At 27.5% G+C, this 15,539-nt stretch overlaps 1 protein-coding gene across 1 annotated transcript in view; it reads left to right on the top strand.

Annotated features, from left to right (window-relative positions):
• The first annotated feature begins 8,655 nt into the window (after positions 1 to 8,655).
• LOC107166433 (discoidin domain-containing receptor tyrosine kinase B-like) overlaps positions 8,656 to 15,539 on the top strand; it is a 199,843-nt gene continuing 192,959 nt past the window's right edge. The window contains exon 1 of the mRNA XM_089219550.1: positions 8,656 to 8,797. The gene's annotated coding sequence lies outside the window, so the exon portion shown is untranslated. The remainder of the gene's footprint in view (positions 8,798 to 15,539) is intronic.

Genomic DNA, 15,539 nt, shown 5'->3' with positions numbered 1-15,539 from the left:
TAATCAAGACACAGGTAGGTTATCTATGTATATTGTGCATATATAGTCACTCCGATAAAACTGATAGTAAACACGCTAGAAATGTGCTGAAGTATAATCGCATTAACAAAACGATGAACGTCGAACGATGAAAAAGAAAGGATCATTACTGGGATTGGACTAGGTGACGACTCTTTTTGTTTATTTATATTTGAAAGCAAAGATTTTGTTAATTTAATATATGCAAAAGTGCCTAGTTTACCATAATATCAAACTTCGTTTAATGTAAATATTTTTTGTTTTGATTTAACTTTATTATCATTAAATTTATATTTTTCATTAGACAATTATAAGGTATTATTTCTATATAACAATAAAATAACAATGTAATTGTATAATCATTATCTTTAGATATTATTAAAACGTGAGGCGATTTCTTATGACAGTTATAGCCTGAAGTTCTACTGGACCGATATTCATGATTTCTTTTTTTAACGCAAGCACTCAGTGAGTAGATGAACCATCAAAGGAGAAAAGTCCAAAAAATTAATTATATAAATAGTTATTAGAAGTATAAATTTTGCCGTATTGTTAAGTCATAGCGACGCGCGTTGCTTGCCGTGCACCCACCCACATTCTTATCATCACCCCCACCCCCACTAATCCAATGTCTTCTGCAATATTGCTGTGTTGTTTTCGCAACGGTGATGTGCGTTACTGCTTGGCGTGTACATTTACATTGTGGGATTGTGCAATAACATTGAAATTGTTATATCATTTATTAATAATCAATAATATTATTAACTTTAGTTTTTCTTTAAAATGTATTATCAAATAATTCCCACAATTGGTGGTAGAAATTGTTAGTTTCTCGTTCCGTGGCATATGTAATACTAGCTGATCCCCTTGCATTTCGTTGCCTGTTAAAAATACCAACTCTATATGATTTAAAATTTTTGGTTGATTCGTCGTTTATACCCGGCTAGTCATGATCAAAACTTCCCGTGAATTTACCAAATCATAATCTGCATAGTAGATTTTCAACCCAGTCGTTTAAAATACAGGATTAAAAGTATGTTCAATCATAATATTTTATTGCATTTTTAGCTTTGTAAAGGTGAAACAATTTTTAGAATTGGTATCTAATAACAAATTGCTAATTTTTTATTCTTTCATTCTAAATTGTATAACCAATAGGTACAAACCATATAAATATAGCACACAAAAATATATTTAATATTATTATTATTTATATAAAAATGTCAAATTTGCAATAAATAAATTAAGGGAAACTTATCAAGATATAATTAAGCTAAATTTTAGCTTATAGATTCATGAGATTGTGTAGCTTTCTGATGGTAAAACATTTTAAAATAAGTTAAGTAGTTCCAGAGATTAAACCGATCAAACGGACAATTTTTATTTTTTATATTTTATAACCCTTTTAACCCCTGTAGCAGTCGAGTTTTGAAAAATCCTTTCATAGTGGATGTCTACAGCATGAAACAAAACTATTGTCCAAATTTCATACTCATAGCTTCAGCTGTGCTGGCTAGATGATTTTTTAAATTTATACCCATTTTACCGCCTTAGAGATTGCATTTTTTTAAATTCTTTCTTAGTGCACCTTTACATTGCTTAAGGAATCTTTGTACAAAATTTTAAGTCTCAAGACTCAGTGGTTTGGTCTGGATATTAATGAGTAAATAGGGGTGGTCTCCTAAATGTGTATAGATAGATTTGGTAACCTGGTTACCCCCGTATACCCCCCAATACACCACTGGGTAACCAAGAAAAACATTGAGATATTCGATTAAAAGTTATTAACTTGGTAATATAATGGTTACATTCATCATACAATCGTCAGGATGTTAATTTGGAAAAAGAAACAATAATAGCATTTGAACATAATGTTTGTATTATAACATACGCTTTGAACTTGACGGATGGTGACAGATAGGCTAACTTATATTCTAATTATTACAAGATATTAAAATAATAAATACATTATAATAATTATAGTAATAATTTAAATAATTTAATTATATTTGGTTATTTATTTTGTTAATTATAAGCCCGGCAACTATGGCCATTAGCTGCAGAGACGCAATCTAGTGGAGTAGGGGGAAATTTCACACTTCATAAACTTCAAAATTTGGTATAAAAATGTTTTATACTTTTTTATGGTTAAATAAAAACAAAACAATAAATATAAATATAAATTTGATAAAAAATGAGGTATCAGTTTTATTTATTAATACTCCTTTTTTGGAAAATCATTTTAGATTAGATAATGGTTATTGTTTAAAAAAAAAATGTTTAGTGGACATTCTTATATCACAAAAAGTAAACTAGATTTTTTCATTGTTATTTGGTAAATTGTGTTATTAATTATTAAAATTTAAAATTTATATTTATTATTTTAATTTATAGTTTTTTATTTTTAGGGCAAGGCTGTTATTAGTAATAATTATTTAGTAATATATTATATTATGTGAGCGTGGTGAAAATTATTTAATAGGTGGGTATTGAATACTTTGGTTTTGCCCCCTCTCCTTATATTTTGAATTAGTTTCAAAAACAAATTTTGTGATAAATTTTTTTGGGAGTCATAACTGTATAGAAATTACGTTATTATAACAAAATATAAAAAATATCAATAAAAACTTGTAATGCCATAGATGCACATGCCATAGAAATAAAAAAAAAAAAAAATTTAAGGATAATGATTTATTTCACACTGATATCAGCCATCACTAATAGCAACCATCTATAAACAAAAATTTCAATCGGAAATCTCAAATTGTCTGTTTGAGCTCCTCCCGGAGTTGGGCCTATAACTTTTTAATTTAGCCTATATTCTATAGATCTAACATATCTTTGTTTAAAATTTCGTCGCAATCGGTCCAGCCGTTTAGGAATGCATAAAAGACTATCAGACAGACAGAAATCCATTTATATATATTATAATTATTCAACAATATTATTTTTTTTTACTTTAACCGGCATCGACGGGTAATACAACTTATATTTTAACCGTTATCATCTATATGTATAAAAATATACTGCTAGCATAATCATAAGAAAAGAATTTAACACACATTTTGAGACATATAAGAGGTGGGATTTTAAATGGCCTACGAAGTGCACGGATTCAGCTAGTATAACATAAACGTAGTAACAGCTAGAGAGCAGATTATTATTGTATACTAAATAAAAAATAATAACCTACGTACTTTATATAATTAACAACATTGAATAAATTGTCATCATTTTTTTTTTTTTTTTTTTTTGTTTTTTTTTGATAAATTTACAACATCCTATAAGTTTGAAATGGTTGTGAAGATTTTAGATATTTTGTTATTACCAAATTATTATAATGACATATTTTATGAAATGTTAAAAATAATAAATGTGCATTGTTGTCTTCAGTCATTGAATGTTTTTTTTTTTTTTTATTCTAAATCTTAAATCGGTTTTACTTGGAAATAATTTAAAAGACAATATCTCAGTTACTACAATATATGGGTTGGGAGACAAGTTTTGATTTTTAAAAGTATTCTAGTAATCAAAGGCGAACTTATAGGGCATTTCTATTGTGCTTATCTTTTGTATGATAAATAAGTTTTTCTTTATTATTTTAACTGACTATTTTTTTTCATTTCATGTAGTTATGAATAAAGTTTTTTAGAATTTCCGTATACTTGATTTAATCAAAAAGAGAAGTAAATAATTCTTTGGAAGATTATGTAAAATTTTTCAAAACCCAAAATTAACTTATTATTTTTAGTATTTGAAAAAACTTTTTGTGGCTCCCGCCAAACAATGCCCGTTAATTGGAAAAGACTGAGTAATCTCATGGAAAGGTTTTCATTAATTTAAAGAAACGATAACAATACATTTTTTAGAAATATTTTTTTCTCCAAAAAACCGTTATAAAAACCGTCCGGTATTTCAGTTATCTACTTTAGATATTTGGAAAAATAATACGTTTAAAAATGTTAATATTGATCGTAAATATGCATATTATGTTGTATTTATTCAATACCTACGTAATATCAGGTACAAATAAGATAGGTAACAAAATCGTTTGGAATATTTATTATAATATTTATATAATTTATTATAATATTTATACCTATTGTTATTATTATTATTATTATTGTTATTTAGACGTAATACATACGTTAAGAGAGGTTGAAGAAACTAACAATGTACGAACTTATTGAATCAAGATATAAATCGTTATTGAAATAAGGATATTACTGTCAACATTTTTAATTTGAACACAAACTGATATAATTTCACCTCAAATATACTAATTATTTTTATTTTCTAGTAACAATATGAGATTTTGTAGTTTCTAGTTTTAATATTATTTTCTTCTTTCTCAATCTAAACTAATTCAATTATTAGTTATATACTGATCAAATATCTTATACTATAATGTAATAAATAAAATATTTATCAGAACAATGTGTTAACAAACTTACAAACTCACTGTTTTTGATATTGTAAATTATTAAAGAATATTCATTTTGTATATATCTAAATATTTTTTTTTTTTTTTTAATAACCTTACATATTAGTTTTTACCAAATTAGTTCTAAAATATAGTAACTTCTGTGTAATTTATTAAACGCATTTATACTACTATAAACACTTGATCTTTTAGACAAAATTTGATGTGTTGTTTGTGACTTATACGCTGATGGTTAAAAATAAATAATATGCCTAAAAATACCTTGTTGCGTACGTGATGAACGTTTCTAACCAGTACGCGTCGTAAAATAAATAATAGCAATGAAATAATAATAATAATAGGTGATGTGGTCTTTGTTTGGCCATTTATATTTGTTTCTCCTCTTCTTTCTCAGTCTTTGCGCTAGGCGTGTTCGCCCTTTGGCCAGTGGCAGTGACAATGTTTATTTTATAAATTATTCACCCAATTTTAGTAAACGAATGCTTTCTGCCAGTAATTTCCCGAATTTGTATGCACTGTCAGTGATAATTATTTGACCAACATGTCAACTCTGAGCTCCGTTAGTTATATTATCGTACCGTAGAACTTCTAAATTATTCAAATAGATTGATGATTAAAAATTCACTAGAGACTTCACTTAACACGTGACACGGTCAATGGAGATTCTTGAAAATAAGTTCACTACCTGTAAATGTATACTTTACACTGCAAGAAATAAGCGTGTAAAGATATTTAAATACAATGATAAATTGATTATTAATAATTTTGATACAGGTTAACGGCAAATTTCTGAAATTCGTACATCTATGATATACATAATACCTACAATATATGTATACTTATTAGACGTATACTATAAATTTTTGATTGCATTACTGGAAATCGGAGAAGATATGATTTAGATTTCATAACTTATGATCTAATATTATAAAGGTTCCCTAAGCGTATACAGGGTGATTCACCAAGCATGCTCTCTCCCTTTTTTCCTGTAATAATAAATGTATTAAAATTCTGATATTTTGGAATTTTTTTAAATACTCAAAGACAATATTTCAAATTCATATTTTTTTTTGTACTAGATACTCAATGAGTGTCCTGTAGAGAAACAAGTTACTGTTTCTAAAATGTAAAATCCTCATCTTTACTGCAATTTATTTTTTTTAAATTTAATTGAACATTTTTGTATCTAATTCAATATTATTACGAGTAATTTTTTAGTAATTAAAATGTATGTACTAAGTATAATAGTACTTAATAATGGTTTTACAAAAATATAGAATATACGTAAAATTAGAACTAATATCTATGATACTTAGTCATATAGTAATCAATTACAAATTAATATTGGTAACTACAATTTTAAGATCACAATTCACCATTTACATCTTATAAATTCATCACCATAGACCGTTTATTCTTAAAATCTAAGTTAAATAACACAATAACTAGTCATACGAATTTTGATTCTGAATTCTTGATTTTTGGAAAAATTATACACGGAATAATTTACAGTTGAAAGGGGAGGGGGTTGATTTTTAAAAAAGAAGTTTGTATTACCTCAGGACACTCTTTAAATAGAACAAAAATTTTATAAATTTAAAAATACGGTATTTAAGTATATTTGAAAATTCAGAAATAAGTTTTTAAATAACTACGAATTATTGAAGAAAATAAGGAATGAGCGAGCGAGTGAGCATTCTTGGGAAATCATAATCACCTTGTGTAATATACGTTATGTCGTTATTTCTTTATTATATCTGTGTTCTGTGTACCTGACTGCTAATTAGCTTTGATTTTTTAGTGTGTAGTAGATGATTGGCTTAAATAGTATTAACCTTTGATCATTCTCGCATAAAATACTAAAGTTTATTTTGATTAAATAATTGCATAATGCACATGTACTAGGTAGTAGGTAGGTTTTTAAAATTGCTATAATTACATTTATATTAATAACAAATTATTTTATTTACATTTGTTAAGTATAGATACACTTTTATATACATATATGATATATGTAATAAAGTTAAAATTATAATTTGTAGGTTTCAATAACCTAGTTCATTTAAAGGATAAAACCTTGATGATTTTGTTGTAGTTATAGTCTCCAATTGTAATAATCAATCTTATTTGAGATTATATTACAACAGGAATCTTATAATTTAAAGAATTTTAATGCATCCAGTTGCAAACTCTTGTTGGACTGTAGGATGTCACGTTTTTCAACGACTCAACATATAGTATACATTAATAAAATCCACAAAATTTATAATGGAACAACAATACAACATACTTAGAATGATTTAAAATACAACGGTAAAATAAATTTTAGATTTCATAATACTCACATTATAATTTGGAACGGTAGTTTTCATCTGCTGACCGTTATTCATATGCAGTTGGCTTGTGATCAAAGCTTTAGACTTTTCGTGATTATATTATTGTATAGAAGCAAGGCTGTACCTGTCCGGAGGTTAAGGATTAAACCATTTCCCGAAATTTTGTTGGATAATGTAAAATTAGAAATTATTAAATCAATTTTTTTTTAATAATGTTTTATAGCTCATCTGGTGCTATTAAATACTTACTAATTGACTAAACATACTTCCCACGTCACCACGAAGTAATATTATTAAACATTTTCTTCAATCAAGCCAACCTAGCCCTCTTAAGTATCTCTTAATTGTGTGCATTATAAAAAATATTTTATGTATAATCCCCGAATTTACTAAATATGTACCTATTTCACATTTTATACTCTTATTTTATATATTATATTATATTAAACAAACAAAACATTAACTATAGCTTGTTAATATACGTAAGTTCAGTACAATAACAATTAACAACCTATACATATAGTTGGTTGCACATAATGTAGGTTCACTACAGGATTGGCAAACGTATATAAAATATTAAAACTCCAATTTTTTTTTTTTGTTTTTATTAGTGAGAAACAATATGTAGGTACTTTTATAATGACATATTGAACAAATTTTTGTACCTTAATGGTTTTATTGATTTCTTTAATAATAAAAAATTCCTTTTATTGTTATTACAAAACTATTGATATAAAATTGTTTAAAAATAAAAATAAAACAAATTTTTTTTAATAATATTTTCTTTTTTTTTTTTTTTGAAAAAACTATTCATCATCGCTTTAACGACAATGTGTTCAATGCTGTTAATTTGAACACTTCGGTAAACATACGTAATTATATACAAAACACGAGCACACATATATACGACAAATATTTACTGGCGGGAGGCATTATTATATAATTATTATTATCACCGATGATAAATAATTAATAAAAATCTGTGGCAGTTATCCCCGTTGGGTATAGTAACATTACAGTTGAATTTAGTAACAGTATATATAATAATGTATTTCGTTCACCTATGACCCTGGAGACGAGCCATATTATTGTGTATAGTAGTTAAAATCCCTCCATCGCAAATGTGATGTACAACAATTCGTTTCGGTGACTAGCGTGTACGTTATAAATTGATGACACTTATGTGTTATATAACCTAAGCGTGTGTGTAGTATATACGTCGTTCTGTTGCCAAAGTGCCGGCGTGTTTATTTCAAAATGAAATTCATGGCGCCGAAAAATTTAAATATTTAATTTCGAAACCTTATAATTAATGAACGAATTATTATCGCCCCGTGAAAAGGGCTGTGAATTAAATTACCACCACTTCCTGTGAATTTATATGTGACTGTATATAACATTAATTATTGTTATTGGCGAACTGATAACGACGCCGAGGACATCGTGTGATAAAAATGTTTTATTTTTTTAACGACTAAACTTACTTATAAATTAGTGATACGTTTAAATATTAATTACTATTATAGTGACACCACGTCGGTTACATGGCAGTAGCACACACAAATTGCATGCAGTGTATCGATCGTTTTAGCGCGGAGTGACTTGAAATTTCTAAAAAATGTCGAGTAACTTAATATTATCGTTTATCAATTAATAATAACTTCATATATATTTTGACTAATGATTATCGCTTATTTATGCCTATTTGTGTTGTTAATAATTTTTATTTAAATATCATAATGCCAATAGTTCGTAACATCAATATACTGTTTAAGTATGCCAAGCATCCACCATATAAAAAAAAATTCTTTGAGAATTTAAGTATATCAGTATAAAATAATACAATATTATAACCGTGTTTATCTATAGATCACTTAAATGAAAAGTGAACATAAATAAATTGTTGGGCACGTTCGGAGAACATTTTTACCGGTTCAGTTTGCCGATCCACCACTTGAGCTACAATGAGTACTGCAATAAAAAATATTCTATTCAGATTGTAAGTCATTAATATTTAAATGCTTGGTTCAAAAAATGTATTTGAAACATGTTTGCTTTATAATGATTCTTCTACGTTTAGGTATTTTTCATTAAATCAGTTCGAGTGAGTAAACTAAACTAACTAATAATTATTGCTCATGCACCTATTTAATAATAGTTATCACAAGTTTGTGTAAAAATTGTTACCTATTTTAAAATAAATATAACCCTTGTTAAAAGTTACCTTATTCATTATTCAGACTACAAAACAACGTAAAATAGATATATGTAATCAGCATATTTAATAGAAAATGTATATTTTCTTTTGTATTTCAAGAGAATAACATAAGAATCAAAGATTATTATTTTATGAATTGTGTATATAAAAGACTGATTTCAGATAAACAGATATTATTAATATTTGTTTACACAAAATGTAAAAAATAAGTAGTAAAACTCCTATATGTTGTACTTTGGTGGAATGATCCAATATTTAAAGCTTTTATAACAGTAACACTAAGCTAAATATATTCGAGAATATTGAAATCTACAGCCTGATAATTCGTCTTAGATACATATGTATTGTATACATATTACACAGTTTAGCAAAGTTATTTGAGTTATTTGTTCGACTCGTAAACTACAGTGGATTATTAGTTATAGGTTTAGATGCAATTACGGGTGGTTTAAGTAGGTAACTATACAACCCGTATAACTCCTCTATCTTTGAAGGATTTAACCTTTGACCAAGAGCACCTGTTTCATTTCAATCCAACTAAAAGCAAACTCAACTGATTACGTTAAGATACTCTGATACTCATTTGTATTTACCGACTACTGTCTACTATCCGTAATTATAATTAGCTACTATAGTTGTTTTATTGTTTAATATAACAGCACTAAAACACTATGATTTATTACTGAAGGCTTTGTCAAAATTAAAATTTCCGATTAATAATTTTAGTTGAGTTGAATTTTTCGATGAAAAATGTATTAAAATGTCATTTTATAAAATCGTCGAATAGAAAATTTGTATCACTTTTTATTTAAAGTTTGAAAAATAATATTAGTAAAAACAATATTACTTAAAAAACACGTTTTGGTACTTATAACTGCAGATAACAAATAATGAAGGAATTATAGTTACAATCAGTTATCACTCATTATTTTATGAAACCTATCCTAAGCTGATATAATTAATAAAGGTAAATAGGTTTATAAATAATTATCACGGTTTCAATAGTCTATATGTCATGACGAAAAAAAAAGTAAAAATTGCGAGAATTTTAATTTCATATTTTTGAATCGTAATATAAAATTAAAATACGACAAAACGTAAAAATTATGTGTATTTTAAATATGTTTCAATTTGTTTAAATGGTGTTAGGATTGATTTAAAAATTCGGATAATTGAATTTTCTTAAAACTCGTCCGTTGTATAAAGAATTTATTTTGTATGATAAACATAATATCAATAGATTTCTATCCATTCATATATATTACGATGATTACCTATCTATTACCTCTGCTGCCTGTTGTATCCACCGTTGAATGTACATTCGCGAGATTGGGTGTTGCTCTTTCTGCAGTATACCGACAGTCGACAGATCGTGAGACACAACACACAAGTCCCGTTTACTGTTACTTATAACTCTTAAGGATGCATGCACAAGCAGGGATGGAACCGTGTGAAGTCTGTGACGGATATGGTTCCGTCGGCATCCCCTTGCCCGATTGCTATGGCGGTGGACCGAAAAACGACCGTCGCGGGAATATACCGCGGTAGTGGTGGTGGTGGCTGCCACACCGTCGAGGTATTGGGGTGGACGAAGGGGCGAACGGGCAAAAGGTCACGCTCGATGGGACAAAGTGCGACTCGATGTCACCGCATGCCCCCGTACACTCCGAGCTCCGGCAAATTATCCGCGAATAATATAATATGTCCTCCGAGGCCGTAAATGACGAGCCCATTAAATTTAATCCGCCATGTCTTTCCCCTATTATGATATTAACGAGAGGAAAAATGACGCTATATTGCAATCATTGTCCCGGATATTATTATTTTGATGTGTATTTAAAATGTGTATAATATGTTTTGCCAGCAGCGTTCGTATCGTATATTATACTATTGTTTTCCTCCTTCTAGTAGGTCCTTCGCCAACCCCCCGACCCGCGGAACATTTCGCAAAGAAATAACAATAAAACACAATACGGTGGAGCATAATAATAATATATTTAAAACACGTGTGAGTAATCACAAAAATGTTCGTATCACACACGTGTACAGGTACATCGGATGAGTATTAGTGTACCTATAGCCGTCGTGGTGCGGGGTGCAGGAGATTAATGCAGGTGAAATTTAAGACCCGGCTACATTATAATAATAATATATAAGTAGGCAGCTATACGCATTGCACGAAACGGAGCTATTGCAGCAGTGTCGGTGCCGGTAATGGCCTACGGTCGTTACACGCGGTAAGAGGTAATCCGAGGTCTAAAACTTGACCATAAAATTGCAATCAACGTGGTTCGCAGGTCGATTTATTTGCTCCAAATGATTTACGGCACTTGGTACCCCCTACCCCCCTTATCAAGTGGCTTAGACTATAGTCGTGTCCACCATAATGTTGCACGTATTATGCTTGTACATATAATGTGGTGCACACGACGTCACATCAATTAAATATGTACTAATTATAATAGTCATAATTTGTACTTTTGTCATTGTATATCGGAATAAGTTGTACAATAGTATACGTGTTACAGACCACAGTAAAATCATAAATGACTACAATATAGTCACAAATTGCAGAAGTATAGTTCGTTATTATAACTCAAGTATAGTATCTAAACAATTATACCGAGCTATTATTTTATAACCACTCGTTTTTTTAGGACGACTGATCAATATAACACTTACTGAGTTTTACAACCGTTCACATAAGTCACTACCGAAAAATTACATTTCAGCATGAAAAATATATTAATTATTGCGAGTTGGTAACCTTAATCAGTGTGTCGTACCTGTTGTATTATAAAATATACTGGATAACGATTGTTTTTGTGCGCAGCTTCCGCATGGAAAATGTTTGTGTTAAATTATTTGCATAGAGCACTCGTCATATTTTGAGTTCAGCAGAAAAAAAAATCAATGATATATTGTCATTCAGCTGTCTGTTAAAATCTGTAAACTCTGATCATGCGATGCATAATTTAGTACTATTATGTCACTTTTTTATTCAGTGTATCCACAGATATTATAGATGAATTCAATATTTTATTTTACTCATATATATATACAGGGTGATTTTTTTATCGAAGAACACTCATTATTTAAAAAAGTATGAGTGTATGAGTATGAGTGTTCTTCGATAAAAAAATCACCCTGTATATATGATTCTATTAAATGTTTGCACTCTAGTATTTATTCTCCGTTCATGAAGTGTCTATAGTATATATTTTCATATCATTACAATTTACTTAAATAGTACTTATATATTTATAGATATTATATTTATGAATACACTTTGGTAAACGCATTATGCGTAGATAATGAACCATTAAGTTATTTAGAATATTAAAATATGAATGCTAATTAAAGTATAAATATAATGATCATTATTATATAATATATTATACAGGTTAATTTTTAAACATGCTTACTCCCATTTTCTCTCTTATAGAATATTTATTCAAAATCTAATTTTCAGAATTTTCACCTAAAGGCTATATTTCTAAATTGCTGATATTCATTTTACTACTTAAAGAGTGAATTGTGTCGATACAAACTTCTGTTTTTAAATGAGAACCCGCTTCTTTATCATAAATTATTTAATAAATAATATTTTTGAAAATTCTGATGTATCTAATTAAAAATTCAAGTGAATAGTTTCTGAGAGTTAGGCTTTAAAATATTTACACTAAAGATAATAATATTTAAAAATGGTTTTATAAAAATATAAGCTATAAGTAGGTAATGCTATAATATCTATTATTTAATATAATTAGAACACGTTTGAAAATTATTTATGCTACGATAGATAAATGCAATAAGTTACTAACTTTTTCAAATTATCTAAGCCACCGTATCTAATTAACCCATTATTATAGAAATGTTATAATTTATGTATACTTAGTATACATAGGTTATATAAGTCATAAAAATACTTAGATATATCCAAATCGTCAAAAAAATATCTGTTTTGGTAATTAAAACTGAAAAAGATTATTCTTATATGAAAACAAAAAACAGTTTCTAATGTACAGGATCATTCTTAAATGGAAAAAAAATTTAAGGCTTCAAAAACACAACAAATGTGTGTAAAAAATAACAAAATAAGAATGTATGCATAGTTTATTTATGCAAATAGATTGAACATGACTAAAGAATCACCCTGTACATTATTTTTAATTGGTACTATGAAAAATTTAAAAATTTAAAAAAGCTAATTCATTATATAAATATTTTGTTGGCCACCAAAACATAATAAAAATATAAATAGAAAAAAATTTAAAAATTCTATAGTGTTTGCGACGAATCTATGAAGAAAAGTATTCTTGATTTAAGTGTTTCGAAATTATTTTTACTGTGAACATTTAAATTCAAATAATTATTTTACAAATATTTATGTTGAAGTCTTCAAACAAATTAATATATTGGAATTAAATTTACAACTATACAATACCCAAAATGATTGCAGAATTTGTACAAGCATTCATGAAACCATTTAAAAGAACGATTATTTATTCATATAAAGGTAAAATTACTATAAAAAACTTTTTTGCGTCTTGTGCCAAAGAATTTCATACTTGGTGTTTACATAAATTTAGGTCTACGAATTTTTTAAATACATATTTTTTATGTGACATGAACTGTAATGTTATATTTTATACTAGTTAACAATGTTGTTTCTGAATTTTATGAATTTTCAATTTTGATTCACCTCGAAGGAAACCAATTTCAACCGATCATAGATCAGTTAATATTACTGGTGAATACATTGGAATCAACAAGTAGTTGACTATAGTTAATATATGGTACATATTTTTCCAGTAACACTAATGTGTACCAGCCACACCAGGTGCCTATAAACATACGCTGGCATTACAATGTTTTCTCAGAACAAATAATATATCAGAAGTGTATAGTATAGTACGGTTTAGTTCGATTTCAGCAGCTAATCATATAATTAAAACGATTTTGAACTTTATTAGAGCAGAAAGTTAACCGTGAACTAAGTCTAAAATAAGCGGAAATTGGACAACACACACAACTTCGACGGCTTGATTGAAAACAAAAGATTGATGTTAAATAAATTACGAGGAAAGTAATAAATATGAGAAAAAGAATAATCTAAGAACGAAGAATCCTTTATCAGTTAAGTTAGTTCTAGTCGATAATTATCAACTAAAGACGGTTTTACTGCTAAATTATCATGCTTAGTACGGTTGTACTATAGGTACAGTGTGTGAAGTAAATTAACATTAATGTACACTACACATTTTTGAGAAACTAAAATTATCGTTTTTTTTTTATTTTTTTATATTTTAAATATCTATATTTGTTAATTATATTATTAGATTAATTAAAATATGATATTTTATATTTAAATTTTTTAAAACGACACGAATAATTTTTGAAACATTAAAATTCACCTCTATTAGACTCCAGTAAACTTTCTACACAGTCAAAATCTGTTTTAAAAATTAAAATTTGTCAATCCAAGTTCCTACAAAGTCGTTGATTTTTGCGTCTAATACTACGTATTTAAAATATTGCACCTACATTGTGAGATACAAATTTAAACTCAGGTACGTGTGTATTTTTATATATACATTTTAACGGTTCCACTAAATATAATCCGTAAAAAAAGGTTCTTGTATAATTTTGTACCCGTGAAAAGAAGACGTTTTTCAGAACAATTCAATTGTTAGGGTGTTTTAAATTTGATGTGAAACTTTGGAAACCATTAATTTTGTATACTGTATTAATGTGTAATTATTGGAATTTCGATAGAAAAAGTATGTACTGCACAAGACATTTACACGAGATAAAACCACTTTATTGATCATAAAACAGATAAATTCACTATTGTATAATTATGTTAATGAAATGGGTTAAGCTTTAAAATTTGTTTGCAGTTTATGCGAAAATGGCATTTGTACTTAAATCAAACCGCTGTCATCTATATCAGCATAATTTAGTAGATTATTAATTATCAACGCTTGACTTGGTTTTAATGAAAGATATGATATTATAATAACGATGATCCTTATATTGTGTACACAATTCAACATTATTCTATAACAACTGAAAATGTACATTTTTTTTATATATACATATATATAAACAATATCATTTTTATATAATACGGGGATCTAATATTTATTTTTTTCATTTGAATACGAACATCGCAGAATGTTATAAATTTATAATGTTATTTATCAATTGGAAAAGTCATTTTGACATGCGTCAATATCATTATAATATGCATATTACATCATATATACGAATTGTAAAGCGTGATATTTAGATATTTAGACACACGTCAATAGTAATGCTTGCGCAAATACGTTGAATATATTTGAATGTGTGTCAATTATACGAACATTATATGAATGTGTAGTAATAACATGTAATTTATAATATGCGCATCTAACATTATATTATTAAAATTATATACAAATAAAATGGTCAGTCGATTTTGAATGAAATATTATTTACTATTTAATTTCATAATAATTTAGCCTTTTTCTGAATT

This window comes from Diuraphis noxia, unplaced genomic scaffold, assembly GCF_037042655.1.
Source record: "Diuraphis noxia isolate RWA-SAM2 unplaced genomic scaffold, SU_Dnox_SAM2 contig0002, whole genome shotgun sequence".
In the NCBI taxonomy this organism is placed as follows: Eukaryota; Metazoa; Arthropoda; class Insecta; order Hemiptera; family Aphididae; genus Diuraphis; species Diuraphis noxia.
The sequence above is the reverse complement of the archived record's forward strand: the minus strand, read 5'-3'. Positions and strand labels throughout refer to the sequence as shown.